Genomic DNA, 13,504 nt, shown 5'->3' with positions numbered 1-13,504 from the left:
TTATTACTAGGATGGTGGTGATTATTTACCAAAAGGAAGCTTTTCTTTTCCATTATACCCTATGCCCGAGTTGATCTGTTAGGAAGGGTCAAGGCTGTGTCTTAAATACTAGCTTGTAGTGAGCCAAGAAAGGCTAGTGTTTGCTCAAAGATGAATGGAAATAGGGTTGGAGACTCATGGAAGAGTGTGATTGAAGCCATGTGTGGGCCTGAAAGGGTATTTCATGCTTCTATAAATGGGACCATCATGCCACCGTGCTACTCTGACACTCACAGCTGTTCCCTGAGCTTGTCAGCAACTTGAAATTAGGAGTGATGTCCATACGTTCTTGTTACATTACAGTACTATTACATCTAGAGCTCTCCAATACTCCCCGAGATTGATGGACAAAGTCCATAGTCCCAATGCTGCCTCAGAAAGTTATCATTACAGACTTACTTGAACTGGAAGACTGGCTCCTAACTTCTGGGGAGGTGCCAAGCATAGATACAACATATAAAAAAGCCAAGAAGAAGAGAAAATGCAGATCTCACTGTTTCTACCTGCAAAATGCAGCTCTCCTGGCTACCTCTACATGGGTCAGTGTATCGGAAGATATGTACCCCCATCAAGGAAGTCTCCCAGGAGTCTCAAATATCACAGCTGGGCCTTTCCTGGCACCATGTTTACTTGGGCCAGATCTGCTCCAAATTGCTTCACAATTATGACCAACCTAATCAACTATTAGCAACAGGTACTGTTCCTCTCCCTCCTTAAATCTTTCAACTAAACACTACACCCACACACTCATAATGATGAAACAATGAAGCTTAACTAATGACTGGCTCTGCTGCATTCCATAGCCATTGTGTTGACTGAGTTAGCTGCTTATGGGCTCCACATCTCACTCTAGCCATGGTCCTGACAATACTAGAAAAGTTTCAGGCACTTCTAGAGTCCTTCCTTTGCATGTCCCACTGCCATATGCACCTTACCATAGTGGCCTAAACAAGTTAATGGGATTTCTCAAGCACCCAACCTAGGAAATGATTCATAGATGGGGAAAATAGACCTTTCTCTATCAATAAAATGGGTCAATTAAGTTATACTTGCAATTCACCTTGAACTCTTGGAGATCTAGGGAGAGAGATAGGTGGTACTGGTTCAGAAACTGTACGCAGATGCCAAAATATCTGGATATAAGTGAAAAGATTCAGTCAATTTAGGTATATGGCACTACTTATCTCTGTGTTTCTGAACATGTGAATGTTGGGCATCATATGAATATTCATATGATAAGTAAGCAGGAACAAAATTAGAATCTGATTCATTCTAGAGGTATCATGGCATCATAAGAATTTCACTGGACTAGGAATTAGGAGACTCGGGTTTGAGTTGTGACTTTGCGACTTATTAGTTATATGATTTTGACCTTGACAAGATACTTTACTCCTATAAAAATTTCCCTCATTTATAGAATAATAGAATTGAACTTGATGGCATCTCAGGTCCTTTCCAGTCCCAAGATCCTATATCTATGAATATTCTTGAGTGAATAAGAAGAAAAAACCATAGCATCCAACCCCCCACACCAGATAACTAAAGAGTTAAAAAATAAATTGGGGCTTATGCATATTCTGTCATCAGATAGGGGATAATTTCCTCTTGGCAATTGTACTAAATGAACAAGGTTGAAAGCCCATCTTAGTGGTGTACAATATTTCCTTCTGAGTGGAAGCCAACACTTGCCAACACTCAGTGCTCTCTTAGCTTTATTGATCAGTCCCTGGCATTTCCTCTTTGTAGTTACATAACCTTAATGCACCACTTTCTTTTAATTCACTGGAAGAAGTGAGATCTCTGTTTTAGCTCAGATCTAGGACATTTTGTATGTCTTCTACTTTTTGTTCCACAACAACTTTCAATGGAGTGAATAATTAGGGACAAATTTAGAGCACTATTAAAGAGTATCAAGATAGATCTTAAGTTTGACTCACAGTTCATTAGGCTATACAAAGGAAAAAAAGAGACAAAAGCTTCTTTTAAAAGTGTTATAAATAAAATATTCAGCATTTTCCCAGTACATTTCTGAACATTATTTTAAAAGTGGAGGCAGGCTAACACAGTGGATTGAGCTTGGAGTCAGATAGATTTAGATTCTAATATGGTCCTTACATTTATTAGTGGTGTAACTTTGAGCAAATCACTTAATTTTTAAGTGTTGCAGGCAATTTAATCATAAATGATTATAATCTGTTCTGTCAGTTGGAGTTCTCACCCTGGGAATTCCATACAACAGTAAAATCACAGGCTCTTTGGGTATTTTAAAATTAAGATAATTTGAAGGAATACCACTGTTTTCCCCTGAAAAAAATGTAAGCTTCTTGAAAGCAGACATTGTTTTTGTCTTCTTGTTTCTGTATCACTGGTGACAGTCTAGCTTCATAGTACTCTAGGTGCTTAATGAGTTGTTGATCCTTTGTATTCTAGGAGGAACAATGACATCATGGGGTGATGTCTTGACTTTCATGTGAATTGGATTTAAGTGAGGCAGAGTTGCACAGTTGTCAGATTCTCTCTTCCAGAGTCATCCGAATTCAGTGGCAAGACATAAGGCAGGATGACTGATGATGGCCTGGGACAGAGTGAATGATCTTGGCATCTTCAGTGTCTGACCAAGCTCTCAGCACTACTCAGTGCCTGCTACTTCAGCTGCCTTATATCTGCCCATTCCATAGGGGTGAGGGTGGAGGGGGAAGTCTTCATATGCTTGGGCTAGACATCTCCCTAACTCACCAATGGGTTCAAGACCAGTTGGTTATCCTTAACCTGCTTTAGCTCATCTACTAAGATGGTTTTACTGGGGTGTGGCCCCCTGTTACAGCTTCTTGGAGCCACAGGTGAGAGTTGGGCAAGTCCTCACATCAGAAGTGCTAGTCCTCTGTGAACACCCCATATAGCTCAGGGGTGTATGAGATGCTTAATATATGTTGAATGAATGAATAAATGAAATTCTCATAGTAATTGCTTGATGGATTGCAATACTGTGTTTTACTTTGAGAACAATTGTTCTGAATGAGATCTGCAATCCACAGATTGGATCTTTGGAAAAAAAGATTAATTTTATTCATCTCCCATTTCCCCCTTTTCAACTATCAATCCACTTGGCACCTCTAACACTATCACCAGGTTCCCTAATTGTATTAACAATCACACTAGCACACAGGGTGGGCTGCAAGCACAGGTTCTTTGATTTGCTTTTCTAAAGGAAAGACAGCTGCAAAGGGATCAACAATCTTACTTTAATTAAACAATACAGACAGATAAGTAGAAAGAAGTGAATATCCAAGAAAGAATTCAACAGACAGCACTCCAACCATCTAAACAAAGTAATAGAGCCCTTTATTACCAGACTAGGGAGCACCAACATCTGAGTTAAAAAAAACCCAGTTACCCAGAGTCTCATCTGACCAAATCACAAAGAAACATTCTTCCCATGAGTGAGCCCCCAAACAAAATACCAGCCTTTCAGCATGTATAGTTTTCAAACAAAGAAAAGCTTGAAAACCTATGTGCCTCATCACTTAATTAGATCCATGTGGCCCAGAGCCTAATTGGCTCTCTGTCAGGGATCTGTGTTACTCACGATGTGTCACAGCTGTAAACTGAGCCAAAGTTCAAAGAAGTAAGATATCTGTGATTGAAATACCTGTGTACCTTTAGAGCTGGGAACACTGTTCTTGTTCTAAGGGAAAAAGAGACACACGTGGTCACATAAGCCTATTAATGGGCAGGGAAGATGTTATATTCCATTAACTCTATACTAATTTAGTTATTTTTCCAGTTATTTCCTTTTCAGAAACTTTAGTACTGTCTGTGTTAGCAAAGTTCCTACTAACTCTTTAACTATTGATTCCAGGACTTTGGGATCCCCAGTACTGATACATTCCATTTTGTCACCAAGAAAATTCATTTTCAAAATGGCTTTAATGTTTAAGGGAACAATCTATGAGCATGAGATAGAGTACAACTAACTGGACCAAATAGGCCATAACCTTGGCCCCCATTGGCATCATTCCCTAATCAACTGAATGATCTGTTAAGGTTATGGAGAGCAAATATGTAAATATATGCAAAAGGCGACAAGTTTGGTTAAAAGCAGTTTACAACATGCTATCACATTTTTTACTTTCATGTACTTCTTCATATCTACATAGTTTAAAATGAAGGTATATCTTGCTCTATAGAATAGATATTTGTCTCTAAAATACAAGGTGTCCTAAAATCTTAGTTCAGGTCTATGATCTAATTCCTCAGAACTGCACTAAGATTGGGGATACCTTATACAAGTACATATTTTTATAAACTGTATAATACGTTCAGAGCTCTAGAATAGAGGGTTCTTTGCCTTTTGGTGTCATGGACTCCTGTGAAACTGATGAAGTCTATAGACTTTCAGAATAATGTTTTAAACGCATAATATAAAATGTATAGAATTACAAAGGAAACCAATTTTATTGAAATGTAGTTATTAAAATAGTAAAAAAAAAAAAAAAAAAAAAAAAACAACCAAGCTCCTAAACCCTAGGTTAAGTTTAGAGGAGCCTATGGTAGCTCCAAAGTCTCTGCAATGTAAATGAAGCTTCATTTGTTCTTCATGACTGCATGTTTTCTTATATGGGATTTTCTTAAAGCTCTACAAAACTGCTCACTTAATAATGCCTCATTGTTTCTCCTTTAAGACAGCATTCATGGTCCATCACTACAAAGTAAACCTACAATCGAAACAAAACAAACAAAAAAGTGCTTACAGCTCAATTACCATTAGTGATTTTAAAGTAACCTCAAATAAATTTATAGCAGCCCTAGAAAGTAGAGAGAAAAAAAATTGCATCCATTTTTTGTTACAAGAAACAATTACCAGTATTCCAATTTAGGTCAAAAGTATTAGAAAGAATATTATTATTGCATAAAAGTAAAAATATATGCATATATATATTTAAAAATGGGGTTCACAGATATCTTTTTAGATTCCTCTTTCTCATTTTACATTCATTACAGGCAGCCAGGATTGTAACTCAGGTGGGAAAAGTAGGTCTTTCATCAGGATGCAAAAATTTAGCATAAGTTGTTTGGCAGAGGAGACACAACTAAACTTCACAAGCATAAATTCATTTAAGTAGGAAACTGACAGATTTTGTATGTTCTTACCTTGACCCACCCCCACACTAAGTGAATTCTTCCCCAGCCAGACTATGCCCTGCTTTGTCTTCTTCACCCTGAATGCCATTCATCTCAAGCATAATTTGTACTTCTTATCCTTGCTACAGAAATGACTAACTGTGCCTGTCTATATGCCTTATCAAAACGAAGGAAGATAATTCCTTTTAGCAGTTGCAATTAGCCACCAAAGCTGCAGTAGCTTAAAATTTCACAAAAACTTTTGGGATACCTGAATTAGTCTGTATTCACCTATGCTTTTTAAAAAATGGGTCTTCTTCTTTCTTTCCTCCATATTTTGGTCCTGTGCCTCCCATTTCCTCTTAAAACCTGCCATAAAATTCTAAAGTATCAGAAGTAAAGTGGGAGGAAAAGTAAATAGTGAGGCATTTGGGGAAGAAAGACAACATGTCACAATTGTGTAATTCCAGGCCAATTGCCTGATTCAAAATGAAAAACAAAAAATGGCCATGTAAAAAAAAGAGGCTATTTTATATCTTTCAGCTCTATAATGCCCTACACATTTTCCTACTTTAATGGCTCACCATGACATATCAAGGACATGACTCTGAATTCTTGAAGGCCATGTGTGTCAGCAAAGGCTAAGTTTTGGCAAGTCCTAACAATCTGGAAAGTCTCTGCCTACCAGTTAAGTGACAAACTGTTATCCTAGCTAAGTTCAGAGAGGCTCATCACTGGAAGATTTGTTATTTTTGGCTAAAGTGACTCATGAGGCCATCTACTATGGTGTTAAGAAATTTGCCATCCACATTAATTCAGAGAGAATCCACACTGGTAAAAAATCACAGACCTTTAAAAAGTACAAAAATAAATAGGTCTATTATTGTTGCATATTCCTCTATGTTTACTGGTTCCATTTTTACTTTCGGATAGTGATGGTGTCTGTAGGTAAGAAATTTTACACAAATGGAGTGGGCAGTGCAAGAATAAAATTGATCTTATCATGATGTATAGGAAAACGTGCTGGATTTGAAGTCAGAAAACTGGTCTCAAATCCAGGCTCTGCTGTATACTACATGTATGAATTTGGGCACATTATGTAACTTCTCCAGGCCTCAGTTTATTCATTTGTAAAAAAAGTGGGGGTTGAATCAGATGACCTTGGAGGTCCTTTTCAGCTCTAAATCTATGATAATATTTTCTTGTAAGTACATGGAGAACTCATGAAGAAATAGGAAGATTTGGGGGCTTATACAGTAAAGAACTAAGTTGGCTAGCTATGAAAGGGCTATTCAGTTTATCAGGGTGTAGCAATGTCAGCTCCTAGAGCCAGCTAAAATGCATGCCTTCTTATTAGTTCTCCATTGATAGTATAGAGCTCTGATGACTTTTGCAGGCTTTTGAACATTAGTCAAAAGCCAGTCTTTTCTATGGGTGTGCCTTACTTTACACAAACCTGAATGTATGAATAGCCAGAGCTAAGCATTTATTTACTTAAGTAATAAAAAATTTTTTCTAGGAGTCTTTTTTTTATGAAACTCAGTGGATTCTAACTATCTTCCATTTATAAAATGTGTTGTACTTACAGCTTCTCAGGGAAATCTCTAGTACCGGGGTGGGGAACCTGCCCTTGAGGCTGCATATGGCCCTCTAGATCCTCAAGTGTGATCTTTGACCAAATCCAAACTTTTCAGAACAAATTCTCTTATAATAAAAGGATTTGTTCTGTAAAACTTGGACTCAGTCAAAAAGCTGCAACCAAAGGCCTAGAAGGCCATATGTGGTCTCGAGGCAGTAGGTTGCCACCTTTGTATCTAGTACATAAAGAAAAAGGCATGTCACAACTTCCGTGAACCTCAGTTTCTACACCTGTAAAATGGGTATACTATCTACGGCCTCCTGCCCTCATAGGCTCATGGTGAGGCTCAAAAGATACAATGAATGTAAAACATTTTGCAGATCTTAAAGCACTATATAAAGATCGGCTATCATTATCATCAAAAATTTTAGCTTGCCTGAATTTAATTAAGCAAAAGCAATCAAATTGAATCTTCCTATTAATAATGGATAGAGAGCTGTTCTTAGAGCCAGGGAGACGCAAATTCACGTTCTGCCTCTGACGCATACTAGGACTCTAGGGAGTCATTTAACGTCTCAGTACTCTAGGCCAGAGGTGTCAAACACAAGGACCATAAGTGGCCTACAGCACTCCCTGGCATCCTGACCCAGATGGAAATGTAACTGGGAAATGTTTAACAAAATAAATAAAAGTACAACCTAGGAGATCTTAATTTGTGGTTTTCTATGTCTATGCATAGGGATCCATCTCCAGTGTGTTCGACACAATAGCATAGGTAACTAATTCTCTAATTTGCAGAGAAAGGGTTGACCTGCATTGAATCAGGGAGTTTCTTATGCCATTGAAATCACAGGTCCATTCCTTATCTTTATTCTCTGGGTCTGCTAACCATCACCTACTACAGCTCTAATAAAGCTCCATGTAGAACTTGTCCAAAAAATGTCAGTGTTCTGTATTGTTATGATATATGAGAGGGAAATAAAGGTCTGGAGATGTCTTCTGGGGTGAATACACAGCTCTCCAAAATAGAACCTCCCCTGCCATTCAGTAACTTACTAATACATTATTGATACCATCAACACTGGGGGCCATCTCTAGTCATACTGGTCTATATCTTGCCACTGGACCCAGATGTCTCTGGAGGAGAAAATAAGACTGGTGACTTTGCACAGCCCTTCCTCACTTCCATCCAATTCACTTGCAACTCATGGCATCACCTTCCTGATGTCACGGTCCTCTTCAAGAAGGACAAACAACCTCAACTATCAACACTACCAGTAAAAAGGTGAAGAATCAATCATGTACCCTCCTAGCTTGCCTACAAATGGCCAAATAACTTCTTCCTCCTTGCAATTGATTAATCTGAGTGACTGAATCAGTCAGCTGGCTTTGCTAATTTAGAGACAGATCTGAGAGGCCTTATCCGTCAAGTGCACATTTAGGCAAATGTTAACCTCTACCTCATAATGTAATCAAAGAGGAAGAAAGATAAATAAAGAACGAGCTAGAAGCATGCAGCCATCTCGTTGAGCACAGGACACAATGGTCCCCAGCAGTGGGAGCCTAAGCATCAGCAGGGCAGCATCTTCTCTACCTTGGGCTCCTTCCCCCGCCTCTTTCTTTTCATTTGTTCTCCAGGGCAGGGTGGGATGATTCCCAGGGAAGACAGAGAGCAGGCCAGCCCAGAGAACAGTCAGGAAACCAAGGGAGGTATTAGGTTCCGTGGCTTGTAAGGTCATTACAGTTCCTGTGACTTTGCAGGAATGTAGGCAGCTGCTCCCTTGGCCTGAATTACCCATTTTTCCAGAGAAGCTTCCGCCTCCTGGTCAAAAGCATGACTTTTAAATAGCAGTTGGCAATTTGCCCCACTGGCCAGTCCCCACCCAGCTCTTTCTAATTGTTTTGGTCGTTATTTTCTTGGCTTTGTTTGCTTCTTTGTTTTGGATTTTGGGGAAAGCTAACCAACCTGCTTACAGAAGCCAGGCGAGATAAACCGTGGCAGGTCTGAACAGTTACGGAAAGGCAGGACTACCCATGAGGCGACTAGACACCAAGGCCTAGCTTCAGAAGAGGGGGTGGCTTGCTGCCCCCTTTTGGGCCTCATTGGTATGACCTCCCATGGAAAGGATTGCAATTATGCTTAGGAATGGTTTTCTTTAACAAAGCCCTGGGATTTGGGGTTCATCTCAATTCTTTTTGTCCTTGGGTGTGATTATTTGCCTTGAAGGCACAAATGCCACTACACAGGTTAAACAACTGTCAAGTTAGAAGGGACTGCAGAGTCAGAATCCCTGATTTTACAGAAGAAGAAACTGAGACTCAGAGAAGTTAAATAACTTGCTCTATGTTACATAAGTAACAAATGAGAGGGTGAGGATCTGACCCTAGTTCTTTTTCACTCCAAATTCAATACTCTTTGCCCCACTCTGGGTTCAGATGATTCTCTCCCATTAAATAATAATCAGAGTTAGGTCTTTCCTCTTTTATTCCTTTCCCTTTCCCTCTTCTTTTCTCTCTCCCTCTCCCAGTCCCATTCCCTCTACAACTTCTCTTTTCCCTTTCTTTCTCTTATTCCCTCTCTATCTCCATCTCCCCTCCCCTTCTCTCCTTTCCCTTCCTCTCTTTCCCTCTCCTCTCCTCCTTCCCTTTTCATTATTTACAGGCCTTGGGAAGGGAAAGGAATTCACACTGTTTATTCTATGCAGAATAAGACTGGGAAAATACATCCAAATGAGAATAAAACATTGCAATGATGCAATTCTCTTACTAGATATTTTTACCTTTGCATTTAAACATGGTGTGTAATGCACATCATATGAAGGAGGCTGAAAAAAATGACTTTCAATTCACCAAATATAGGCAGTGGGGTGATACATAGGGAACAAAAACATTATGTGGCATAGATCCTACCCTCAGAGGTCTTACAGTCAGTCTGTTGGGGACTTATCTCCATTGTCTCTAGGAAGAAATTAAAAAATCTTCAACCTGACATTTAAAGTCTTCAATAATATGGTTCCTATGGAACTTTACAGATCATTTCATATTACTCCACTTTATGTATTTTCTACTCCAGTTAAACTAGTCTGCTAGTTGTTTCCTAGAGATGATGCTGATCTCTTGTCTATATATATACACCTTTGCACAGTCCATCCTCAGTGCCTGGGATGCACTACCTGCTCATCTTTGCTTCTGGGAACTTCTGGCTTCCTTTGAGGCTCAGGTCAGGTTCTGAGAGAAGCCTTTCCCAACCCACATAGATATTAGAGCTCTTTCCCTTTTATAACATATATACTTCATAGCTATATTACACTTTTACTTATTGTACATGTTGTATCCTCCAGGTAGAATGTAAATGTCAGAGCCCTGCACATAGTAGACACAGTAAATATTTGTCATATTCAATCAATCAACAGATATTTTTATGTTATACTAGGTTCTGGGGATACAAGTACAAAGAATGAAATAATCCCTACTGGCAAAGAGCTTACATTCTTGAACTGAACAATAAAAGATACCATATAAGATCACAGAATCAAAAATTTAGAGCTGGCACCATAGAAGCTGCTGAATCCATATTTCTCATTTTTTAGGTGAGAAAACCGAAGAAACTTAGCACTGAAGTAATTTGCTCAGTCATCTACTAGCAAGTGTATGGGTTGGAATTCCAACTGAGGTCTTCCTAACTCCAAGTTCAGCAAGGTTTACCATGCTATCTCACATCATGTGTCATATAGCAGTGTTGGCAGAACCCACCCATGGAACTTGCCTAGAGTCAGTAGCTGGAGCTTGTGTTGATAGCTCAGAAATCTCTTTTCTTAGTGACAATGACTCTTCCTTTCAGAGATTGTCCCCAAGATTTTCTTTTGAAGAAAAAAATTTTCTTATTGTTATTTTGTTGTTTTCTTTTTTAAAATTAATTTATTTGTTTTCAGTTTTCAGCAATCACTTCCATAAGTTTTAAATTTTCTCCCTCTCCTTTCCCCCTCCCTCCCCGAGACAGCATGCAATCTTGTGTGGGTTCTACACATATATTCTTATTAAATATATTTTCACATTAGTCATTTTGCATGAAGAATTAAAATGAACAGGAGAAACCATGAGAAAAAACAAAACAAAACATAACATAACACGAGAAAATTGTCTGCTTCGTTTAGTGTTCCGATTCCATAGTTCTTTCTCTGGATGTGCATGGCATTTTGCATCGAGTCCTTTGGGAATGTTTTAGGTCCTTGCATTGCTGTCTATCAGAAACAGTCTTCTCACACTGTGGTTGTTACTGTGTATAATGTTCTCCTAGTTCGGCTCATTTCATTCAGCATCAGTTCATATAAGTCTTTCCAGATTTTTCCCCTGTTTGTCATTTCTTATAGCACAATAGTATTTCATTACATTCATATACCACAACTTGTTCAGCCATTCCCCAACTGATGGACATTCCCTCAATTTCCAGTTGTCCCTAAGATTTTGTGGAAGGAAAAAGCGCCATTTCCTCTTTGACTGTGGCAGACCAGACTGATCACTCTTCCCAGAATCCCACAGCTACATCTGGTGGTCTTGTGTCATGTCTTCTGCTTGTTCTGTTTGGCAAACAGCACCTCTTTCCTAGATCCTGCTGTCATTTCTCTCCCACAAATGTCCAGATGAACCGGGATATAGCCGATACAGATTTTATGCTATTCTCCTGGCTTTTAGGACTTTCTTAGTTAATCATCAAGCATTCAGTGGCTTTAAATTTCCATAGAGAATGCTGAGAAGATTGCTCAAGAAGGTTATGTCTGTCTGATGTCTGGGCAAGTCCAAGTCTCAAGGCCACCAAGTTGAACATAACCCTTGTTCTGTAAATCTTTAGTTTGGTTAGGCTATGGTGGTAGATACTTGATTGAATTATCACTGTTCCACTGGCTGGACAAATTATTGCACTGGGCTTCTAGGAATGGAAGCACAGGGTTGTGCCCATGGAAAGTGATCTGCATAGTGTTGATGAAGATTATAGGTTACTGCTACTGTTGTTCAATCATTTCAGTTGTGTCTGACTGTGGCTTGATTTGGAGTTTTCTTGGCAAAGATACTGGTGTGGTTTGCCATTTTCTTCTGCAATTCCTTTTTCAGATTAGGAAACTGAGGCAAACAGGGTTAAATGACCTGCCCTGGGTTACACAGCTAGGAAGTGTCTGAGGCCAAATTTGAATTCAGGTCTTCCTGACTCCATGCCTTGTGTTCTCTCCACTGCCCTATCTAGCTGCCCATTTTAGGCCATTACTCTTCCGTTCTTACAGAAAAGTGCAAAAAGTACAGATCAGCCTAGTTTCACTGTCCACAGAAGTTGTTCAGTCCCAACACTATGTTTTCCTTGTCAGTATCCCAAAGAACATGAAGGCCTCCTTTGTTCTGTTATCTCTTTGTCTCCTTGTCAGCACATCATTTTTTCACTGATTTGCTGAAGTATCAACTTTAGTTTGTGTTTTGAATTTTCTATTTTATTATGAATAGAGGCAGTATAATAGAATGGATAGAAAGCTGACCTTACAGACTGTAAGAGCTGAGTTCAAGGACTGCTTCCTACACCTGCTGGCTGTGTGACCCTGGACAACTAACTTAACCTCTCAATGCTCTCAGAAGCTCTCTAAGAATATCAGCTGCAGAGGAAGTATGGATCTGCATTGGTTCAAGAGTTTTCTCATTGAGAGAATTCCCTATACCAAGTAGTCCCCAGCCCTATCTTCAATTATAAACAAATGCAAATATTCCAATATTTTAATATTCAGAACAGAAAAGAAGATTGCATGTGAAACCATGAACTTTTGCTTACATACAGTTTGTATTTAAATATATATATATACATATGCATGTGTGTGTGTGTGTGTGTGTGTGTGTGTGTGTGTGAGAGAGAGAGAGAAATTTAACAGAATAGGTAGAGAGAAGGGGGAACATGAATTTATATAGTATTCTGTGTGCCAGGTACTGACTCACAAATATCTCATTGGATCCTCTCAAAAGCCCTGTGAGGTAAGAACTATTATTATTCCCATTTTAGAGTTCAGGAAACAGAGGCATACAGAAATTAAATAATTTGCCCGAGACTGCACATCTAGTGTCCAAAGCTAGATGTGAATTCAGGTCTTCCTGATTCCAGGTCCAGAGTTCTACCTATTTGTGCTACTTCTATCCTGTTTGTGTCTTCTCGTGAACTTTTTGTTTTGCTTGTTTTTATTTTCTGGAACTGTTTTTAGATTTCTTTTGCTGACACTTTTGGCTGTCTTTGAGGCTTTGGTTAAACTAATTCCTATCATCCTATAGCACAAAATGAAACTTTAGATTGATCTTTGATCCACCATACAGCAAATATTTAAGTTCTTACCACATATGCTAATGCTATGGTAAGACAAACCATAAGCCAAAGAATGATATTTACAGTCTGGGAAAATGGATAGCTTCTCAGAAATATGGAGGCATAATCTTGTTTTAGCTTTTAGGCTTCTTGAGAACAGGGCTTTGTAAAGTAGGTCAAGTAACACTGGATTTGTTATGTAGTTTTGCTTTTCTCTTTTGGTGATATAAACGTGCCTGAGAGGAAAAAAATATCAGACTATCCAGGGAGAAGAGTCGAATTATGACATTGGTTAGTTTGAAGTAAAGTCTAAATCAGTAAATAGCCTGATCTTGGCTTCCTTCCTTGTTCATCCTTTTCAGAAAATATTATATTTCTCTAAGTTCAATTAGCTACTGACTATGGTAGGGAGATGAATTTTTTTCCCTTCCCATTTT

The sequence above is a fragment of the Notamacropus eugenii genome, chromosome 2 (genome assembly GCF_028372415.1).
Source record: "Notamacropus eugenii isolate mMacEug1 chromosome 2, mMacEug1.pri_v2, whole genome shotgun sequence".
Taxonomy (NCBI): domain Eukaryota; kingdom Metazoa; phylum Chordata; class Mammalia; order Diprotodontia; family Macropodidae; genus Notamacropus; species Notamacropus eugenii.
The sequence above is the reverse complement of the archived record's forward strand: the minus strand, read 5'-3'. Positions refer to the sequence as shown.